Here is a 17341-nt window from a genome sequence, read left to right as displayed (position 1 = left end):
GGCATGCAGCAAATGCGGCGATGGGGTGGAGGGATCGCTTGACTCGGGCAACGCCATTGTACGCCTCCCAGCGTTTGGGCTATCTGTGTACCACGAAAGGCTTTGAGAAATGGGATATGATTGGTATCAGTAAGGTAGGGGATCTCTGGAAGAAAGGGAAATTCAAGACGTTCGACAGGTTGAAAACGGAATATCAGTTGAACGATAGGGAATACTTTCGGTATGCTCAGGTTCATCATGCCTTGTGTTCCGTGTTTCCGGACGTGGCGGCTATTCCAGAGTCCTCCCCGTTGGAAGACAGAGTATTGGACGGTTATGTGCCGGATAGCACCATTTCGCTGATATATAAGAAGCTTATCAATGATCGAATGGGGTTGCTGACCTCACTGCGGGAGACATGGACTGCCGACAGTTTGGAACTGGACGACGAGGATTGGGTGTCAGCGGTGGCCTCCCCGAAAGAGGTGGCTATCCCGGCCCGCTTGCGTTTCGTCCAGCTTAAGATACTTCATAGAGTGTACGTCACGGGGCCTGGCTTGATGCGTATGGTGTATTCGGTGGATGGTCTGTGTAAGCGAGGCTGTGGACTACTGGGGACTTTCCTCCATATCCTGTGGGTGTGTCCGGAGGTGACTCGGTTTTGGTGTAGAGTGCATGCGGTGTTAGAAGAGGTCACGCATGTTGCCTTGTTGCCGGAGGCACGGAGAGGTTTGCTGAATGTCTGGGAGCCGACTGATTACAATGTGATGCAGACGCAGTGGGTGACTCTGGGCTATATGGTGGCGAAGCGTGACATTGCACAACTGTGGGGCTCTCAGAGGCCGCCAACGGTCTCAGCGTGGAAGGAACACATGGACTGGTGTATGTTCAGAGAGAAAACGGTGTATGTGGCGAGGGGCAAGCCTGGGAAGTGGATTAAGGTGTGGGGTCCCTGGAACTCCTATCGTGGAGGTATTTGCGCCCCGCCCCAGACGCGTGAAATGGATGCTGCTCTGTCTCCCTAGCCCGCGCATTCCTCTCGCATTTGGTTACTTCTGCCTGCCCCCCCCCCCCTGCTTTTTTCTGGGCTTGTTTACTCCTTCGATACGGGGAGCACATGTTACTGCTATTCACCTCCTCTGCCTTGTGTGTGTGATGTTTTTTTGTCTTCTTCAAAATATGAAACCTTTCTTTACTTGTATATGGACTACGGCTGCAGCCGGCTGATTTGGTTAGCACTCCAGTAGCTCTCTTGTTGTTTCATCGATGTGGTTGTTAAGCTGTGTCTAGGCTTATAGTGCGCATTAGCGGCCGGCCTTGTGGTTGTAGGCCCATATTTGTATGCCTCTGAAACTGTAATAAAGGTTTTAAAAAAAAAAAAAAAAAAAAAAAAAAAAAAAAAATTCTACCATCACTTGGGACAGCTATCACCACTACAGCCTACACAACTTCCCTCACCAAATCCCAGGAGCCTTCATTTTTAGGGTATAACCAGTTGATACTGTACACTGCATCTCCTCCGGCATCAATCATCGTTTGCCCGGTCCCAGCTTTAAAATAAATAAAGAACAGGTTTGTCAAATACCCTGTGGCAGAGTTTACATTACATTAGCCAGAAATCAGAATGAATTGCAACTTCCCTTGTATGGATCAGAGTCCATTATTTGATTCCTGCCGCCCTACCATTTTTAGAGGAATTATAGGTCTCCCAGGGACTTGCTCAACAAGGTCTTGCATATGATAGACCATTCTCCATCCATGTGAAGATGAAAACTGTATCTAAGCTCCACGAGGCACTCCTCCAGGATACCATCAAGGACAGCCATGCAACTCAGTATAGCAGGTCTAAAACAAAAGATAACTATCCCAGTCACAGACAATTCAGAGTCGGGCTGCAGTTGATCAAAAAGGAAATCAGGCCATCTGCCAACTTCTTCCATTCCACTGATACCCTAGTGGTGATAGCCTCATCTTATCCCATACTACAAAATCGGAAACTTTCAGGAGGTTGGGACAGCAGTGTGCCACAATGGGGTCTTTCTAATAAGTAGTACACCCATTTCAAATGTCTTGTGAACAGATTCCCTATGCAAATTCATTTGGAGAGTGTGGCGCTCCCCTTTATTCCGTACTCCTTGACCTTTAGTGTCCCAAACAGTCTTCAAGGAGACTCTTGAAAAGACTTCAATGCCCATTGTTTAAAACTACTAGGTGATGGTCCCAGTAATACCGTTTAATATATGGTAGGCTCAATCGCCATCATCAAATACTCCCCTTTGCAGCGTAGCCATATTGGAAGGAATGCCACCATTCTACAGTAAGTGGCATACAGCTTTTTAAAAGTGATCTTCCCTAACTTCATGCTGAGTATTCTGGAGTGCATACAGCTGTCTGAGAAAGGTAATCCAATATACAGAGGGTCTCCCTGTCAGAAGGAGGGGCAGTTTTCACCAATGTTCAACATCCGATTTGAACTGGTCACGGATACTAAATAAACTTTTGTTATGAAATGTGGCTGGTCTTTGGTGACTAACATTCTCAGGCAGAGTGGAGTGGCATAGAGTGGATGGTTTCAGGGAAGAGGGGAGTGGCGCAAGGAAGAGGGGAGTGGTATAGAGGAGCATAGGGTAGAGGTGAGTGGCATAGATGAGGGTTTCAGAGTACAGGGGAGTGGCGCAGGATGGGGGGGGGGGGGGAGTGGCACAAGATAGATCGTTTTAAGGTACAGCGAAGTGGCATACTGTGGATTGTTTCAGGGTAGAGTGGAGTGGCACAGGGTGGATGGTTTCAGGGTAGAGTGAAGTGGCATAGAGTGGATGGTTCCAGGGTAGAGTGGAGCGGCACAGGGTAGAAGGGAGTGGTAGAGTGCAGTGGTGCAGATCAGATTAGAGTGGCATAGAGAGGCATGACGACCAGCGCAATGGTGTCGCAGAGTGTAGTGTAGTTGGCATAGCGTGCAGTGTCGTAGAGCACAGTGGTGTGGAGTGGTACAGAGTGGTTTATGCATGGTGCGGTAGCATATGGTCATTACTGACAAACTTTGCACAGCTATTTCAAGCACACCAATACAGCACAAATGTCACAAATACTCTCAATTTGAAGACAGAGAAAGAAAAATAAACACCAAGCCCGCTTGAAGACAGAGCCTGACATATGACCTCTGTATTGGAATGCACGGTAAATGTGACAAGATAACAAGATTTAAAGGCCTGTTTAAAGAAATAGTGAAACTAAGCAACAGTATCTCAACTGGTATCACTAGGAAAGACGGATAAACATGTATGGGAGAGAGAGGGGGGAGAGGAGTTGGACTAACAGCTAGGGCGCTCGACCTCGGACCTGCGGAACTGGGTTCGAGTCTCGGTAATGACGCTGAACATCCTGTGATTCTGTGCAAATCACTTAATCTCCCCGTGCCTAACAAAAATTGAATGTGTGTCCTCATGTAACGTAACTAAACTAATGCTATGTAAAGTGCTCTGATACCCGATTGGATTCGGGTCAAGTTCGCGCTATATAAAACTCTGCAAAAAAAAAAAAAAAAAAAAAACAAGCATTGGTATAGCAAATAGGTCTCGCCTTTGGGACCTTATAAGTGTTTAGCCATGCAACAGTTGCATAACTAAATACTTATAAAGGTCCCAAAGGCGAGACCTATAGGCTATGCCAAGCGGCCCTGCGGCTGCGAAAGTGAAAGTAATCGCGGTGAAGCGCGGTGCGCGCGCCTGCACACATGCACTGTAGCTCTAGGCTGGCCTGGTAGCCCTTTTTGGAGCCCTTTTCGCTGATTGCACATTGTCACTTGCGTCGCCACTATTTGTCACGTACACAATTGAGCACCAAGTCCATTTCGGGTTGTTCACGCAATTTCTTGCCCACAGTGCTGTTACAACCGTACTTTTTTTTTTTTTTTTTCTCCTTTTCAATTTTTATCTGAATTATATGATGCCATGTGCACATTTCGAAAAACTACTCAGTCTCCTGTTTTTCTTTTCGTGTAATGTGTTTTTAGGTCTCGCCTGACCCAGCGCATTCCTCGTCGACCCCTCAGCGCAAATAAAGGCACACCTCTTGTGGTTCAACTTAAATTCGTCATTTTCTTCTAAAAACATTGTAGATCATCGAGTTGAACCTCAATCTTCACTGTATATACTTGCTCACATCTGCACCTTGCGCCGTTTTTCGCTGATTGCACATGGTCACTTGCGTCGTCACTATTTGGGTCACGTACACAATCGAGCACAGAGTCCCAATTCGGGTTGTTCACGCAATTTCTTGCCCACAGTGCCGTTACAACTGTACCTTTTCAATTTTGATCTTAATTATATGATGCCATGTGCACATTTAAAAAAATAAAAAAAAACTCAGTCTCCCGTTTTCTTTTTGTGTAATGTACATACATGTTTATCCGTCTTTCCTAGTGATACCAGTTGAGATACTGTTGCTTAGTTTCACGTAAAACAAATAGGGGCAGCAAATAGAAAGCAAGCAAATGAGAGTTATAAAGCCACTAATGAGCAATGGAGGGAATTAATTCTCAAGAAGCTATTCTACAGTTGTTTGCTTCTACACAAATACATATCCATTTCCATGCTATTTTCTTGTAATGTTTCACATTACCATAAAACATTTCTTTAAAGCCAGACCTATTGGCATTGTCAATGCTGGTTGCGTTTTCGAAACTTAGACTAGTAGAGCATTTGTTATAATTTGAATTTCTCCGTTTGCCTTCCAAATGTATACCAGGGTCATTGAAAGAGCATATTTTTCAAAATGCCCTCTGAATCACGATAGTATGGGTAACCCAGACCGATTCAGAGTTGTACAAATCACCGCTATGCCTACATTCTTGGGCACATATATAAAAATAAATGAATAGGTTTCCTGCATCCCATGTGGAGAAGTGTGGCTCAATGATTAGAGCGGCAGACCCTGATGCAGAGGTCTAGCCCGGGACCAGGGTTCAATTCCCCGTTTCGGCGGGTCTTGGGCTCAATAATTCCACGGACCTGATAATTCTCGCCTCGGTGCCATTCTAATCATGGAGTCCCACTCTGCAACTCTGGGCAATAGCTTGCTTAATCTCCACAACGGCCCCCACAACGCTAAGGATGCCTGGCCTTCACCTTGGGGTGCCCAGGAGTGGACACCTCACAGGAAAAGCCAGGATGGGTTCCATAGCGGTATTCGTACAAGCGCCGAGAGACATCTGGGTAGTCGTGCGCTATACAAGTATCCATACATTTACATAAAACGATCTTCTATGGCTGGCAATATGGAGGGGAGGTAGGAGACAACGCATTCTCATTAGTCCAGGTCCACCGGGGTCAAGACCTTCCCAAGATGCCTTGGCGATTATCAGAGGATTAGAGCAGGCCTTAGCGTTATAAGTAGGGTGTTTTGAAGGTCTGTGGCAGCAGCACTGAACGTTGGGAGCCCAAGGTGAACCAAATACATCACAGCATGAAATCATGCCGCCCTGACTGGAGCTGGTTATCCCTTGTGGATTGTTGTGGTGTCACAACCCCCATCGCCGAATGGAGTTCACGAGAATCAGCGAGCCCCACAGAAAAGTGGGACTGAGTGTCTGGCCAGGAAAGGCCAGGGTCGAAGAGATTCTACGGGTGGTGGTAGGGGCTGTTGGGTGAAACCCTTAAAGAGGTGCGAATGGGCCAGGGTCCTCTAACAGAGGAGGGCTGGGCCTTTGGGACTTAGTGATGGCATGCACTCAGGGGTTGCAGCTCTCACACTGCAGAAATGTGACGGGAGCACAAGAAGGCAACTGTGAAGGGGCCAGACAGAACATGGTTCAATACATCTGCGCCTCATTTGAGGGTGCAGAGAAATGAGGAGAGCACAGAGGCACTGTGGAATCCCTGAACATTCTCGTACCGTTTGGGGGTGGGTGGGTAATATTGGACAGACGTAGATCCAGAACGCAAGGACGCTCCGCCTACCTAGCCTGGGCCACGGTTGCTCCCAATCTGAGTTGCAAGCAGCTAAACACCGTAAAACACAAGAGACGTGGCATCTGATAAGATCCAGGATAACACTAGAGATGCTGCCCAGAATGAGCGCAAAGGCAAGGAGGAGACTAAATCAACCACCTTCTTCCTGCCAAAAGACCATCTAGGATTACTGTTTGCCTGAAATATGCCCTTACGCCAGGCAGGAACCACCACTCTAGTCAGGGTAAGCTCCGTGCACATTAAATGATAGCCTGTGTTCACCCTCTGGTAGCTTGAGCACAGAGCAGTCAGGCGTTACTAAAGAGGCAATGTGTAAAGTATTTGTGCAACACACATACAGTAACAATGAAAACCTCACAAAAAGGACTCCACAGGTTTATAAAAAGATTATATTCTGAACATAAGAGCACAAACAACAAAAATCTAATGTATAGAAATTGAGATTAGGAAGTTCAAAAGAATAAGCAAAACATAGCACTTCCAAGCAAAAAAAAGCGCCTTAGGGGTTACTTGGGGTCACGCTGGACCGGACAAAATCAAAGTTAAGCCTGACCGCGATTGAGCGCTGGCCCATTACGGGACCCACGCAGAACCCGGTGAACAAAGTACCTTTCCTGGTTGCAGCAGCAAGATGTGTCGTGAGAGGAGTCAATGCAGGACCCTCAAATAGAGTATGCGTCTATTTTCTCCACACGCTGATGGCGATGCATTGATTCGATATACAGGTAACAGAGTAGGGAGGCACTGAACCGGGTTTCTCCATGCAGACGAGAGAATGCGTTGATCTCTCCAAGCTGCAGTGATACGCTGTCAGAGGAATCGATCTCAGGAGACAAGTCGCTCGTTCAGATGCGATGTGCCGATTTTACTCCCGCAACTGGGTCAATTGTTCTGCTACATGCAGACGAGAAGCAGCGAACTCTATGTTCCAAGTATCTCGGCAACTTCAAGGGAAGAAGGCACAGAAGCAGGGGTAGAGACTTTAATATTCGACATTCTCAAACAGGAGGCAAGCCAACAAGCTCTGCGAGTGAAGGCAGAGTCCAGCTCTCCTTCAGCCAAGTCAGAGAACAGCAGGCAACAAACAGAAAAGCAGGCTTCCCAGGTCAGCAGTCAAGTTGAGTCTTAGGCAGCAAAGCAATTCTTCCGGCAGAGCTTCAGTCACAAATCCAGTAGAATCTGATTTTTGGTGGGTTGGCGGGGTGGGGGGTGGTCAGAGACACAGTACTTCTACCCAAAACTGCCTGCCTTTGATGGACTTCAAAGCAACTCCTTGAAGTGCACAGGTCCTCGTTTTGATGCAGCCCTGTCTGCCAGGCTATCTATGGGAGGTAAAACAGCCATGAATGACACTACCTATTCAGTGAAGTGCTAACCTCTCCCATCCATACTGCCCAAGCAAGTCCATTAGAATGCAGATAAAGGTAAATGGGTACTGTTGGACTTGGCACTTTTTGGCAGGTTCACCCCTAAACTTTTTGCCTTTCCTGTGACCTGGTGTTGGTGGTTTTAAGCCTCTGGGCACTTTAGCACTGTGCTCCAGTGTAAAGTGCGTGGGCTCTCTGTGCCCATTTAGTAAGGTTGGCCTGTCCTCCCATAGGAATGCATTGGGGATGCCCTGATCAGTGTGGGTCAGTGGTAATTTATGGTATGGGAGGAGCAGAGTGGTCGAGTTTACTATGTATAGAGTTGTAATAATAAATGCTGCACAATGGTGTGCGTAGATTTATTGTGGTTATTTTAGAAATGCCACTTTTAGAAGCTGGCATTTGTGTGTGCTATGTGTCTGCCTGCCTGATGTGAATTGCATGTCTGGCTTGTGAGTGACAGGGGATGGGAGGTGTGTGTGGCTCCAGGAGGGGCAGGGTGAGTCAACACTAGGCTGAATTGGACATCTGGTCTGGGAGTAGAGGGAGGAGTAATCCCCTGACCCTGAATAGGACTGTGCCCAGCCTGGACAATGCTGGCCCCGCCCCCTGAGGTGCATCTGATCACCTAGCCCCCACCTGACAAAGGGGAAGAGGAGCTTGGAAAACAAAGTGCTCCAAATCCCCCCCTGAACCAGTTACATCTGGTTCCCCCCATGCCCTGCACTACAGACAAAGGCATGCATGGTACAAATGTTGGGGCTGTGACCCCATGAAATTGTTCTTGTGCTGCTGCTGGGGCCCGGGAGAAACCGCCATGAGGGCTTGCCTCCCTGGGCCCAGCATTGCCCCCTTGATCCCTAAAGGAACTTTTTGCTTGGACCTTTGGTTGCTGTTGATCCTCTAGGACCTTAGAGGACTTTGTGCCGCTTCTAGCGCCTTGTGAGAGCTATATCTTGATTCCCCCCAGAAGAGGAATGCGTGGGTTTTTGCAGCGCTGCGCATCCTCTTAGAGGGAATCCCGGCATGAGGGATTCCCCCGTGATGCCTTCATTTACGTGGGTGCCCACCCCGCTTATCGATATTTAAATTGCGGGAGCCCACCCAGCTTTGTTGCCACCATTATCTTTATAGCGGGTGCCCAGCCCGCGTTCTACTATGGAAAAAGCACCGCCGCAGCCCGAGCGAGAGGGGCTGCAGACCCTCTTGAGAGGGGTCGCCTGACTCTGGGCGGGGCCTGCGGCAGGGCCGGAAGAGGTGCCAGAGTTGTGTGTCTGAGCGGAGCTCCCGTGAGCAGTAGGAAGCCCCGGCAACTGTAGGCAGACAGGAGCCCACCCCGCCTGCATGTATGCTGCCGGATTTTACGCAGGGATTCCGTGTAGCTGTGGGAAGCCCCGTTCACACCAGGAGCGCCGGCGAAGTGAGGAACATCCGAGGAGCGCCTTCAGTCCTGGTGAGTGGGGGCTCCATGGGCGCATTTGTGGTGCCTGTTCGAGGGCCAGTGTCAAGGCCCATCTTCAGAGCGGCCCCTCATGACAGAGTGCCGCTCCCACAATCGGGCACAGCTATTCAGAGAGCCTGGGCGAGAGGGGCTCCGTATTGCACCCTGTTGGTGCCCCTTTGAGGCACGTTGTCGGTTCTGGTCATGAGCGGCCCCGCCTGATAGAGGGCCGCTCCAACGTTAGACATAATTTATCCGTAGGGCCCCAGTGGGGGTCCCGAGGCACAGTGGTGCCCATGATTTGATGGCTGATCTCAGCTGTCCTGCGAGAGCGCAGGCAGCTGCAACGTTGGGCAGCATTTCTTTTTGCCTATTTGCTCCAAGGACACAATGAGTGTCTGGGCCCCATTTGCAACACAGCAAGTAGCGTCAGCTGCAATGTTTAGACCCACAGTTCTTTGGGGGCATTTTTGAGTGAGATAGTAGTGAGATGCACTCCTCTGCCCCAGCGCGATTGCGCACGTGGATTCTGCTGCATTGTCAGCCGCCCTGAAATTTGGGGCATAGGGCATTTGAGCCCCTTTGAGAAGGCCAGTTGGCCAGGGGGACTGGGAGGTTTGTAGGGCACCAGGCCCTAATGTGATTTATGTGGTGCGCAGGAAATGTGATTCATGTACTGTGTTTATGCACTGTGGTTTATGCTTCTACTGTGGTTTAGGTTATGAGGTTTTGCATACTGTGGTTTATGCTTGTGAGATTATTCTCTAATGTGAGTTATGTTTAGGAGGTTATGATCTAATATGTTTAGGCTTATGGTGTTGGCGTATAAATGTATTTTGCGCCTAATGTGTTACTGTACATAATATGGTTTATGTTACAGGATGATGCGGAGTACAGGGTTTGCCAGTAATTACTTGTTGTGTTCTACGTTTATTATATGTTCTACATTTACTATTTTCACTCTGTGATGGGTTTGACAGTGGCCCAATTGGCCCGGTCATGTGTATATATTTCCGTGTAAATATTGCCTAGTGCCAGTTGGCACCATGTATATTGTGGGATTACTATTCTAATGTGTTTTATGATAATACAAAGGCTATTTTTGATATAACCTTGTGTGGAGTTCCTTTTGTGGTGTGCCTAGTGTGTTGTTGCTGTGTGTGTGTTGCGCAAACGCTACACATTGCCTCCGGGATAAGCCCGACTGCTCGTGCCAAGCTACCAAGGGGGTGAGAAGGGGTTATCTTTGGCATGTAACTCCCTTGCCCCGACTAGAGTGGTGGTCTCTGCCTGGCTTTGGCGCAAGCCTTAGCCAACCAGAGATCCTATTTCTAACAGGTACCCAGCACACATCTTTCCTGTGTTTGTAGCTGTCTAATGGGAATGCACAGAAAGCAGCTATCATCCACCCACTCCAGACGTGATTAGAGACACAGAGCAGTAAGTGCAGAGAAATGTCTACTTTCTAAAAAGTGGCATTTCTAAAACAGTAATGTTAAATCCAGCCTGGAAGATTTATCATTACCATTCAAAGATATGAAACATGAAATAACTACTCCTCTCCGATCAGGAATTACAGCTTTAAAGTGTGGTAAGGAATCCCCAATGTAAACCTGTGAGGGGTAGGCCTCACAGTAGTGAAAAAAAGAACGTACCAGGACATGAAAACCACCACAGTACATGTCCTACCTTTTACTTACATAGCACACTGCACTTGGAGCTTCCTAGGTCCTACCTTAGGGGGTGACATATGTAATATGTGTTTAAGGCTTGGCAAGTAGTTTTAAATGCAAAGTCGAAGTGGTAGTAAACTGCACACACAGGCACTGCAGTGGCAGACCGGACAGGTTTGAAAGGCTACTTCTGTGGGTGACACAATCAGTGCTGCTGCCCACTAGTAGCATTTGACTTACAGATTCTGGGTACTGATAAGCAGTGGTAGACTGCTAGAGTCCTAAGGCCAACAAAAAGATTCATCAAAACATGGAGGCAAAGAGGTAAAAGATTGGGGGGTGGGGAGGGGAGGGGAGTAAGCCCACACTAAGGATGCCAGGTTAACAGGGTGATGAAAATAATCTGCTTAAATGTTAGCGCTAAATGCTCCAGCAAAACAATGGCACTGCTACTGTATTTAAGGGACTGCACTTGGAGATAGGACTCCTTCAGGACTCCTTCAGGACACCCACTTGGTTTTAAAAAATTGGCACAGATTTAGTTAAAAGTGGGTTCCTAGACATTTTTTCTTCTCTGGCCCTCGGAAAAAGGTAGTAGTGGCAATTCTACTAGCGAGCTGCTTTCAAGAGTGAGATGAAAGACAGTGATGTTAGAAGCAGGGCACTGGCTATTAGGCGAACATGGTGTGTGGAAAGGGGGAGGGGGTAGGAGTAATGCCTTTACAGTGGCAACTGTTAACGCACCCACTGCAGGTCAAGAAAAATTCCCTAAATCGGTCCTCCCAAATATCATACAAACATCAAAAGCTATATATTTATGATTGGAGGGATCTGAATCAAGTTATGTGGAATGAGATGGACAGACCAGTACAAAGATTAGGGCAAATCGGGCAATGTCTCTGAAGGCAAGGAGTAGGTGCAAGACATAGGCCTGATAAACACAAGGCACAACAAACATCCTGATTTGAAGGACTTCAAGCTTCAGTAGCATGAAAAACACACACAAGACTATAAAATTTCCTTTGTTTGCCCCATCTGATGGGTCAGACAGTAAGGGCTAGATGTACAAAGAACAGTAATAGCGATTTTTGCCGAATCGCAATTTGGTAAATCACTATTACCAATGAACAAATGCATCATAAAGGATTGCAAAAAGACCTACCTCATGAATTTTAATGCGGTAGCTTGCAATTTGAGACCATATAAATTTGCTGCCATTACAAGCGTGGTGGTCTGTGGGGCCAGCAGACCACGTTGGATTGCTTTTAAATAAAACAGTCTGTATTTATTTTAAATGCAGCCAGTTTTCCTTATGCAAATGGGTAACTACCAACTTGGAGTAGGTGGTAAGGTGCAAATGATTTGCAACCACATTTCGGTCACAAAACATTCATACATCTCATTTGGAAGGGACGCCCTAGACATGACCCTTCCAAATCGTTATCTATTCAAAAACACCCAATTGCGATTCGGTAACATGTTCCTGAATCACAATCTGGGATTTATACATACCAAAATGCCTTTTGGGGGCCAGAAACAGGCTGATTCTGTTAATTGGGCAGTACACAACTGCAAAAATGTTACATACATCTATCTAGCACTAACGTCTGAAATAGGAACAATCTTTTGGTCATGTGCAGATGATTCAGGTCGCAATACAAGACCCTGGCATGCAGAAACTCCTTGGTAGTTGGCGCTCAGATGAGTCACTCTACAGCACGCACAACAGGAAGGAAGGGGGGGGGGGGGGGGGAGAAGAGACCCCGGCTTTATATTTCCAGAAATATTACATGGGGGACTAGGATTGCACACACTGGGTGCATTAAAGGCATATTTCTATCACTGGCAGCAAAGATCCATAAAGACAACAACAACAAAAGAGAAATGTAGCAACATTTAGAAAACCAAGTGAAAAAGATTTGGATAGGAAACACCGAGACGAGGGGCGCACAACATTTGCATAGCTAACAGCAGCGATCGCTGATACGGAACCTCGAAACAGATAGGGGACAATATACTGTACTTTGACTGAAACCAAAAAATAGAAAGGTGGTACAGAACAGGGAAAGAGTTAGCTTGTAAACTCGGGGCAAAATGATCTAGGGATTATGTCTCTGCAATTAAGACCATGTCAGGGTAAACCACTTCAGACAGTCGTCAAAAAAATTCTTTCAGGAATTTTATGAAACTCTGTACAGAAGACTCAAATGTGCCATCTACCCTCACCCCTTCCACCTCGAGATGCATCCTCGTACCTAGACTAGCTCATTTGGAAGCAATAGAAGGTCATTCCTTGCATCACACGGTTAAAATTGTAGAAATCCCAGGGCCCAGACGGACACTCCGCTCTATATGACTTTTTGCCATGTCCTAGCACCCTTTCTTGTAATGGAGCAGGTAAAACAAATTTGTATACCTCCTCTATTTTGCATGAAATTAATTACGTAATCATTCTAGAAATTAACTAGTACTAATTAGTTTGAAGTGAGACATTACTAACAAACATTTACACCTTGATAAACACAAGATACATGTGGGACTAAAATGCTAATTGCATGGCAGAACAACTAATTAACTGTGGTACGCAAAGTAACTTTAGATTGTGGTGAAATAGAAAATTGCATGATTTATGTTGCTTTTGTGATGGTTTGTGCCTTCAGTACTGCAGAATGGTGAGTATTATTGCTTTAAATATTGCTAGAAGCTAGGAAAATACTAATATACATTGGGATTAAACATTAGAATCTTCATTTCTATATTTTAATTACTGTTATGTCCGTTTTTGCTTACGTTGGCATTCGGGCCTACTAGGCCGCAGTACTTAAAATGGAGGTCCTGTGAAGCCGCCGTCATGTGAGCGCAACGACTTCTGCGCAGAATCGGATGGCTCTGGAGATCTCAAAGGGACTCCAGCCTCTGTGACATAGTGTTCCTTGTCAAGGATAGGAGCATGGAGGGTTGCCAAGAGATGGATGGTGTGAGCCACCAAGGGGACAATGGAGGACCTGTACAAGGATGCTTGCTTGTTATTCAAACGTTACTTTCGCCTGTGAACCGAATGGATAATAGACATTTTGCGCTTTGCTATGCCAAGTCTCATGGAAAACCAGTTGGTCCTGGAAAACTTTTGAGAAGCTACAAGTTGACCCCAGACTGGAAAATCAGAACAATTTCTACCCCTAAATTGTTGCATATTGATCTGAAGTAAGAGGGAAAAGGGTATAAAATACCCTCATCCGCCAAAGTGGGGTGGTTCACTGGGCTGATCTTCCATGGCGCTGGGTCTACGTTGAGTTGATGAAGATTTCCATTGTTTACCTTGGGTTTCTTTGATTTTTGGGAAGTTATTTCATCTGATGGTTTGATTATTGCTGTGGGTCGGACACTTTATCCCGGAGATTGTAGCAGAGAAATTGGATAATTCTCGATGGGATCGGAGGGTCGCCAACGTTTGATATTTGGTAACTACTGAATGCAGTTTCCAAATCTATGCTTATTTACCAAAGGTTCGATTTTTCCCTTGAAAGAAACCGAATTTATGATATGATCTGTAGTGCCTAAATGCTAATGCACTGCAAATTATTATTAGATAAACAAATTTGGATTAATAAGAAATTGTGATTCTTTAATTGAGTACAGAAATTAATCAAATGTTTCCTAAGCTTTAATTGTGTTTTAGCTGGTTCTAATTAGCCATCAACCAATCCAACTAATTGGTCCATCGACCAAGTGGTGGAGTGCCTTGATGTGAAGGTCAGGATTCTATAGGTGCAAATGTATAAAATGTAAATAAATTTAATCCGGATAGGTAATAAGGTACCCACATGTCCAGCGCTTTTCTCCTGTATCCAGGATTCGAATGAGACGAGTGCGTGTTGGTGTTATGAGCCCCACCAATGAATGAGTGTATGGATGAGTTGTTGTGATGACGAGTCTGTGACATAGGGAGAATATGTAAATGTGCCCTTTACGCTGGAGCACTTGCACACCTTTAGCTCAATAGGCAATATTGGGTAACAGCAGAATCAATGCAAAAGGCCTCCGTTACAGTTGAGCCCAGGCACAAAAACCTACCAAACTTAAATCTCTGAAAAGTAGAGAGTCTACAATGGTGTGACCGTTGTGGATCCCATTTTTTTTCCTCATCCAGAATGCTCAGCAAACACACTTTGGCTAAAATCATGCATGTGCCCCAGATTTCTGAGGGGTAAAGTTCATGAATCTGGAAGGATCCACAAATTTCCTACTACCCAACATTCACACACTCCTCCCAACAAATACACTACCCAGTTTGTGTAGCTGGACCTATATTCCACAAGGAACTGATGAAAACTGCCCATATTAAGTCAATTCTGTCTTTGCATAGTCCCTGGTATGGTTGGGTCCTTCGTCTATGCACCAGTTTTAACATCACAGAGGTTTCAGTTCTACAACACAGAAACAATAAAACCCCTGGTAACATGTTCTCCTAATAAAAGAACACTAATATTGCTACAAATCATGTTCAGGCCAAGTTGCCCTGTTTATCTTGAAGGGCACCAATGACATCGGCAAAACAGTTGTTCGAATGTAGCCAAAAATATCGACCTCAGAAACTACTGCAAAGGGAAAGAATGTGGGCTTTTCACCAAGTGCGTGAAATGCGTAACTGAATGTCTAAGAGCTTCTACAGAATTGCTTAGCATACGTTTATGTGCAGTTGTTTCGAAGGCCAGTTGGCTTAACTACATTTAAATAATCCCCTTAACCACTTAGGATCCTTACATCAACGTGTAAAACAAAAAAGTATTATCTATCGCATTAAAAACCATGGACAGCACAAAGTAGGTTTCGGTTGTGAAGTCAGTACTTTTTCTTTTGGTTGAATGTACGAATTGTCTTCTACCCAGATTAGATATAGTTAAATCCATTTAGGCATACACTGGACTACTTAAAAGAGGGCTGTTGCAGTGCATGAGGATTGTACTCATTACCATTCAGCAGGTTAGTAACAACAAAGGAGACTACGGTCTTACCCTAAAACCCACACCTAATATTTTAACCCTTCAAATGTATACTATACCATCATGAACAATATCATTTTAAGCAAAAATTACTGACCAAGACTAAAGGAGAGATGGAGAATTAAACTACAATTCACCAGACCTTGCAGTTCCTACTTTTGCTTCGGACACGACCTGCCATGACTCTTTCTACCCAGCTGTAATATGCGGAGCAGTGCAGGGTGTTACTTCCATGGTGGTAAGAGGATACCCACTGATGGAGACATGTAGAAAGATCTTCAGAACGTATCAAACTCAGAAGTCCAGACAGTGAGAAGATAATTCTCAGCTAGTGACACTCAAACCAGCTTCCTGACGATTATGATGTCACATGCCAACAACTGAATTGGAACTAGGAGTCCACGGGAACTGTGTTACAGCAGGTAGTAGCATCCTAGTGATCAGTGTGCAGTGTGTCCTTTGCGTGTCAGAAATGTACATTAAGTCTGTAAAACATGGACTTAACAGAAGACCCCTCCCTCAACCCTTCCCAAAGCACAGGCAGCAAATTGGGGTAGAGTCCATGAGACACCAGGAACATTTATGCACTTGTTTTGGACACCACTTGCTGAAGTGGCTTCAGAGTACAAAATTACATTCTTAGATTACTATATTCATGGTGGTAAAGAAAGCCATTCGGTGAAATAGAAAGGGACAATGCCAACAGCTTGGAAGGTTGAAAAGAAGAAGGATACACATTTATGCTGAATTGAGTTTTTACACTGCTACGTTACAAAAAGCAAGATTGTATTTGGCTTAAGTTTCAGAAACCAGTTCAATAGTATAAAATATGATAACATGTTAGACTGAGGGTGACACTGAGAATAGGATATAGGAAGGATTCTTTTAAACAAACAAAGTCATTATTGCAGCTGCAAAACAAAATAGGTCTCCATTAACAGTAGGGACAGAATATGGAACTATAATTGCAGACGTTAATAGAATTAGGGTTAGTGAATAAAGTGCCCGCCAAGGTAAAGCGATTCACACCAATGGCCTTTTTATTGGCAATAAGAGTAGTAACCCAGTGGGGTGCGGGTCCAGTACCAATGAGTGGATTCAAGACTGGTTTTTTGTAGTGATGTAATAGAGGTATGCTGAAGCCCCATTCTTCTCGTTCAAAAAGGAGCGTGGTACCCTCGGTGGGAAAAAACGCTTTCATTAATAACTCCCCACCCCAAGGGAGAAAGATGTATAGAAACCCTAATAACACCGGACTGCTTTTAATGGTTACATCTTCACAACGTATTAATAAAACAGGGGACAAGCCTAGTAAATGACAGACATGGGATGTCGAGGATATTTATGTAAATAATGCACCATAACCTTTAATGACTAATGGTTAGATGCATGCCGCTTTCTTTTACATATATACCTCCAGTTTTTGAACCCATGTGAACAACTATCACTGTTCCCATTGTGCTTTTCCCTTCCTAAATTTGTTGCTAAGACATGGAACTCCCTGCCCGTCCACCTGCGGCTGACCCAGGACCACCTCGCCTTCAGGAAACAGCTCAAGACCTGGCTGTTCGAGCAGTAGCAGACCCCCTCCCCCAAGCGCCTTGAGACCCTTCCGGGTGAGTAGTGTGCGATATAAATTCCATGATTGATTGATAGGTTTTGTACTATTATTGAAATAATCGAAACACGTTTGTTTTTTAAACTAAGCGTACACTAAAAGAACATCATAGGCATCAGGTACACTGGTGGAACCAATTCTTGATCTTTTGCAACATCCATCAAGCAAGCTGTTCTATTGTCCCACAAAAACTTATAAAAATGCTTTCACATGATCACACAAACAGTGGGTGGTCTTCCTTCTACCATCTCAAATGTGAAAACACCCAGAAAGAACGTGGGGAACCAATAA

The 17341-nt window shown here is 45.5% G+C and overlaps 1 protein-coding gene across 3 annotated transcripts in view; it reads right to left on the bottom strand.

The window, feature by feature from the left end:
- The window catches only part of MAPKBP1 (mitogen-activated protein kinase binding protein 1), a 953926-nt gene that overhangs the window by 933390 nt on the left and 3195 nt on the right, over window positions 1–17341 (bottom strand). The gene's annotated exons all lie outside the window — the stretch shown is intronic.

This window comes from Triturus cristatus, chromosome 9 (genome assembly GCF_964204655.1).
Source record: "Triturus cristatus chromosome 9, aTriCri1.1, whole genome shotgun sequence".
NCBI classification, from domain to species: domain Eukaryota; kingdom Metazoa; phylum Chordata; class Amphibia; order Caudata; family Salamandridae; genus Triturus; species Triturus cristatus.
The sequence above is the reverse complement of the archived record's forward strand: the minus strand, read 5'-3'. Positions and strand labels throughout refer to the sequence as shown.